The sequence below is a fragment of the Silene latifolia genome, unplaced genomic scaffold, assembly GCF_048544455.1.
Source record: "Silene latifolia isolate original U9 population unplaced genomic scaffold, ASM4854445v1 scaffold_324, whole genome shotgun sequence".
Taxonomy (NCBI): domain Eukaryota; kingdom Viridiplantae; phylum Streptophyta; class Magnoliopsida; order Caryophyllales; family Caryophyllaceae; genus Silene; species Silene latifolia.
In genome coordinates, this window is record NW_027413258.1 from 27,653 (window position 1) to 33,501 (window position 5,849).

The window sequence follows — 5,849 nt, forward strand, 5'->3', positions numbered from 1 at the left end:
GAGGCCATCCTCTTCACTTGTCATGGGTGAGCTTTTCAAGCTCTCTTTGTTGCTATTCTCTTGCTCTTTGAATGGAACATCATCAACTTTCTTTTTCCATTGGAATTCCGACTTCTTCCTATCATCCTTCCGGCTATAGTGATCAACCATGAAGCATGGTAAATGCAAACGGGGAGCTCTCATGGTCTTATCAAGATTGAAAGTTATGGTCTCGTCTCCCACTTCTAGAGTAAGCTCTCCGAGCTTCACATCTATCACCGCACCCGCGGTGTGCAAGAAAGGTCTACCGAGGATGATCGGAATATTGGAGTCTTTTTCCATGTCAACAATGACAAAGTCCACCGGGATGAAGAATTTGCCGATTCTCACGGGAACATCTTCCCATATCCCTAATGGTGTCTTCGTCGATCTATCGGCCATTTGGAGTGTGTTGGTCCATTTAAGCTCTCCCATCCCTAGCCTTTTACTTACCGAATACGGCATAACACTCACGCTTGCTCCTAGATCACACAAAGCCTTGTTTATCGTGGTGTCGCCAATGGTACACGGTATTGAGAAGCTTCCCGGGTCTTTTAGTTTCGGAGGTGAACTCCCTTGAAGGATTTCACTACTCACCTTAGTGAAGGCGATAGTTTCAAGCTTCCGGATCGACTTCTTTTTCATAAGGATGTCCTTCATGTACTTTGCATAGGCCGGCACGTGATTGATTAATTCCGTGAAAGGAATCGAGACTTCCAAATTCTTCACAATTTCCATAAATTTTCCAAGTTGGTCATCAAACTTAGGTTTAGCTTGACGACTTGGGAATGGAAGTCTAATCACAATGGGCTCTTTCTCCTTGGCCTTCTCTTCACTTTTCTTTGAAACTTTTTCTTTTGTTGGTTCTCCTTCCTTAAAGTTTTGCACAACTTCTTCTTTGTCACTAGCTTCCACAACTTCATCCTCAACTTGCTTCTTTGGTCCTTCATACCTCGGACCACTCCTCAAGTGAATGGCACTAACCGTTTCATGTCTTGGGGGATTACCTTGGGGTGGTAATTGCGCCTTTTGCCTTTGAGAGTTTGAAGATGCTAGTTGGGTCAATTGAGTTTCCAACATTTTTGTGTGGGCTAGGATGTTGTTGATGGTGATGTCCTTTGCTTGGCTATCCTTTTGCATTTGAGTGAAAAATTCTTGTTGATTCTTTTGCATTTGGAGGACCGCTTTTTGAACATCAAAACCTTGGTCGTTTTGTTGATTGTATGGAGTTTGATTTCGGTAACCTTGGTTTTGGTTGAAAAAGGGTCTTTGATTTTGGTTTCTCATGGGAGGTGGGGTGTATGTTTGTTGAGGGTTTTGAACATTTTGGCTTTTGTATGAGAGATTTGAGTGGAATTTGGTGTTTTTATTGTAATAATTGGAATAAGGGGTACCACTCTTGTATGCTTGAAAAGGATTCACTTGTTCATTTGTTCCCCTACATTCACTTTGGTCATGTCCCAAAGTTCCACAATTCTCACATATCCACTTGGAATTGATGAAGATGCTACCATGGCATTAACATGATGCTTTGGTGATTTTGAGGCTTCTTCAAGTTTAGCCTTAGCCTTTTCAAACTTCAAGTTAATGGTATTAATATGAGTACTAAGTTGAGCACCCAATTGATTAATAGAGTCCACTTCATGCTTTCCTCCTCTAGTAGCCTTGCGAGGTCTACTATATTGTGAATTATGGACCGCCATTTCCTCAATCTTGTTCCAAGTTTGATTATCGTCAACTTCGCTGAACATACCATTTGATCCCATGTTGAGAATGTTTCTTGAGTCTTCATAAAGACCATTCCAAAATTGTTGTACCAAGAACCACTCGCTAAGTCCATGATGAGGACATGAGCGAAAAATTCCTTTATACCGCTCCCAAGCTTCATACAAAGATTCTTCATCCCTTTGCTTAAAACCCGTAATTTGAGCTCTTAGCATGTTAGTCTTTTCCGGAGGGTAGAATTTTTTGTAGAAAGCTAGAGCCATCTTCTTCCAAGAGTCAATTCCAAGAGTAGCCTTATCAAGGCTTTTCAACCATTGTTTTGCGGTGCCGATTAGAGAAAAATGAAATAAGACCCATCGAATTTGGTCTTGAGTTACACCGGTTTGTAAAATCGCATCACAATAGTCACAAAAAGTCTTCATGTGAGAGTGAGGGTCTTCACTAGGCATCCCCCCAAATTGGCTTCTTTCGACTAATTGGATAAATGCGGATTTAGCAATGAAATTTCGATTAAGTGTTGTGGTGTGGGAGTACCATTGGGTAGGTTCTCCTCGGTTGGTACGGAATGTGATGAAAATTTAGGCATTGTGGGTTGATTTTGTGTTGGATTTGGTGTTGGGTTCTCCTCACCTTCTCTTGCATAAGGGTTGATGAACTCAATAGTATTTGGTTGAATATCTACAACCTCACCAATACCTCTCAAAGTACCTCTAGCAAGTCTTCTATTGTTTGTCAAAGTCCTTTCAATTTCGTGATCAATGGGTAACAAGTTACCTTGTGATCTTCTAGACATGCAAAATATCAAACAACTCGAAAACAATTAGAACAAACCTTGAGGAGTTTTACTTCCCCAAGGCAAAGAAAGACACAACTAATAACAATCTAAGAAAATCAAATCAAGTTAACACCGTCCCCGGCAACGGCGCCATTTTTTGGTCGGACTCACTTGGAGCTTAATTTTCGGTTACATGTCGTTAGGAGCACCTAGACCAAAACAATATTTATAACTTCACAAACAACTCTACTTTTACCTTTATTTCATCAGTTCCTTTTTACTTTTACCTTTATTTCTCTAAACTTTTATTAAAAGAAAAACAACGACGTTCTTCTCTTCACTCATTGCTATCAAATCACGGGCTAGGGTTGTTGGATTTCGGAGTTCATCATACCTATTTGATCGTTGTATTGTGGGTAAGAACTTTGTACTGTTTTTATATCAAATAGTTAATGTTGTTTAAAACCATAAATGGGTGATTTGGGGGTTGTTGGGTTTGATTATGTGATAAATTGTAATTATGTGATTAATTAATTATAGGAGGTGATTTCGTAGAGGAAGGTTTTTGATCCGCTGCATTTGGTTGATTATTTGTGATTTCGCCTCAGGTAGGGTTTTTAGTCGGACTCACTTGGAGCTTAATTTTCGGTTACTTGTCGTTAGGAGCACCTAGACCAAAACAATATTTATAACTTCACAAACAACTCTACTATTAGTAAAGAGGCAAGTAAAGAGGTCGGATCCCAAGGGACGGGTATTGATGTAGGATTTTCGATTGCAAGTAGCGGTGTGTAGGGGTGTCACGATTTGGGTTGAGAGGAGAAGATCACTAAACTAAATAACAATAAAAGTAAACAAGCAAGATGATTAAAATTAGATGTAAACAATTGATAAAAAGCACTAGGGTGTCATGGGGTCATAGGGGATTCATGGGAATTGATCATACCAACATATTCTCAAATTATAAGCAAGCAATTATTGTTGTGATGGATCGAGTTGGTTTATATCTTACAATCCTAGGAAGGTTTGGGTCCCGGAGCCGAATCGATTAGATTGTACAACACCTACAAGTCGACTTAATCCTCCCTACTCAACTATATGCATGGTCTAATGAGACTCGAGTTAGTTTATGTCTTACAAGTCTCATTGAAAAGGTAAGTGATGGGTAAAAATACAAGGATTCATTGGCTCGCATTTCATCAAACATAACATGTGCATAAGTTGAGATCACAACAAGCAAGCAAATAAACTATGAAAACATATTAAATTAAGCATGAATCATCCCTCGTGTTGGTTTTCCCTAATTACCCATTAACCCTAGTTAAGGAAACTACTCACTCATTATCAAGTTTAACATGTTAACAAGGTTTTCAATCACATTAACAAAGCAAAACATGATTGTGGACAAGGCCCTCGGGAACTGCGTCCGCGGGATCCACACTAGGCATAATCGACTCGAGGTTCTTTCGAATCGAATTAAGACAAATTTGAGTCGCCACCAAGTGGCAGATTTCTTTCCCATCTCAAGTCAACGCGGGTGTTCGTGGTGGTACGTTAACTCATACTCGGACTAAACTAGTTTCATAGTTAACGAAAACAAACGATAAACAAACGATAAACAAAGTAAAGCGAACTATAAAAAAAAAAAAAACATAAAATAACGAAATAAAAGGGAGAAGAGGAGGATTTGATGCACCCTCAACCTACATGTATCGTTGACACCGTCTTGGGTCGTAATCGATGGTAGATTTTATCTCGAGAGGCCGTCGTCGACGAAGGAACAAAGCAACAAACACGTTTTTTTGCAAATCTGGACAGCGATTTTCAAACTGCGATTTCTCACTCGTTTCACGGTGAAAATTAGATTTAAAAGATGTTTTGAAAACTAGAAATAGAGGAGAACAGAGATCTTAAAACAATCGCTGCTCATTTTGAATTATTGGGCACGAAAAACGAGCACAAACAGAACTGAACAGACAGGAAAAGCCGCGAAAACAGAGTGTTTTTCGAGGGAATTCGTGTACTCTCAAGGGCAATTTGGCTCATAAATCTTTGTCTAAGATGTAGGTGGATGTTGTATGGTTAACTTGGAACAAGAAACTCGAATTTTAATGGAGGTTTGATGGTTGAACGAACGGTTTCAAAGAGGACACACAAACTGATTCTCAGTTTGTAAGTCGGTTTTGTCGAGGGTTTTTGAGAGGCAATTAGGGTTTGTTTCTGGAGTTTAAAGCTTGTAAGTGATGTTAGTATGTATGGAGAACTTAGAGGAATGAATGTATGGTGAAGGGGGGTATTTATAAGGAGTTTCGAAGGGTAGAAGTAGGGCAGCAAGCAGTCGGGCCTGTTTCGCATAGCTGCTGCCCATCAGCTATTCGTGGGGTTTTTTAGGGTTTGTATGGGGGGTTTGCTTGGTGGTTAAGCTAAGGTAATATGGGTAGGATACTAGGGTATGGTGTAGGGTTAATGGGCACGGGTTTAAGTGGTGTTTGGAGTAGGTTTTGGGCTCGGGTTTGAGCACGCAAAACAGGGAGGGCTGCTTGTGTTGCGGGCTGTTTGGGGAGTATTTGGGGCGGGAATTGGATGGGTTTTGTGGTGTTCTAGGTACTGAGTTGTTGTGGGTAATGTGGGGCACGGGTTGGTGGTGATGGGTTGCGGGTTTGGACCAAGTTTGAGTCGGTTTAGAAGGGCTTTCGATAGGCTATACAAACACGGGTAAAGGAAGGAATTGGGCTGTGTTGGGGGGATGTTTGGAATGAGATTTGGGTGGGTTAAACAAAGGGTTTGGGGTAGGCTTTGGCTAAGAATCGAACGCGGGTTATGGGAGAGGAAGTTGGGTCGAAAGTGCGTCGAAAATCGAGCCCAAATCAAGCATAAAACGAGCTCACAAATCGTGTGATTAAAACGAGTTTTCAACTTTCGAAATCGATTTTTCAAATCAAATAACACACTAAAATAAATGATTTTTCAAATCAAAAATATATTTTATTTTCAATAAAATAAATTTAAGAAAATAAATTCAAATTAAAACAATAAAATGAATTCACTTTTTTTAAAAAAAACATTTAATTTAAATATCATTTAAATTAATAAAATACTTCGTCGAGAACGCTCATTCTACATCGTAAAACGAACCCAAATAATGACAATGACAACTAATAAATACATGTGTTCTATCATCATCGGGTGTTTGTCGGGTTCTCTATAAATTCCAATATCGACGGATACGGGTATCTACAGAGCCCCCACTTTGACTGAGGCTTGGACAAGGCGAAAGTCAAAGTATACCCCAGGTCCCTCTTGACCTGAGGATTCCGCGGGTCGTTTATAG

At 39.9% G+C, this 5,849-nt stretch overlaps 1 non-coding gene across 1 annotated transcript; it reads left to right on the forward strand.

Moving 5' to 3' along the window:
• Positions 1 to 1,851: 1,851 nt before the first annotated feature.
• On the forward strand, positions 1,852 to 1,958 carry LOC141639291 (small nucleolar RNA R71). The gene has a single exon (XR_012542455.1). It is a non-coding gene; the product is annotated as a small nucleolar RNA R71 (small nucleolar RNA).
• The last annotated feature ends 3,891 nt before the right edge of the window (positions 1,959 to 5,849 follow it).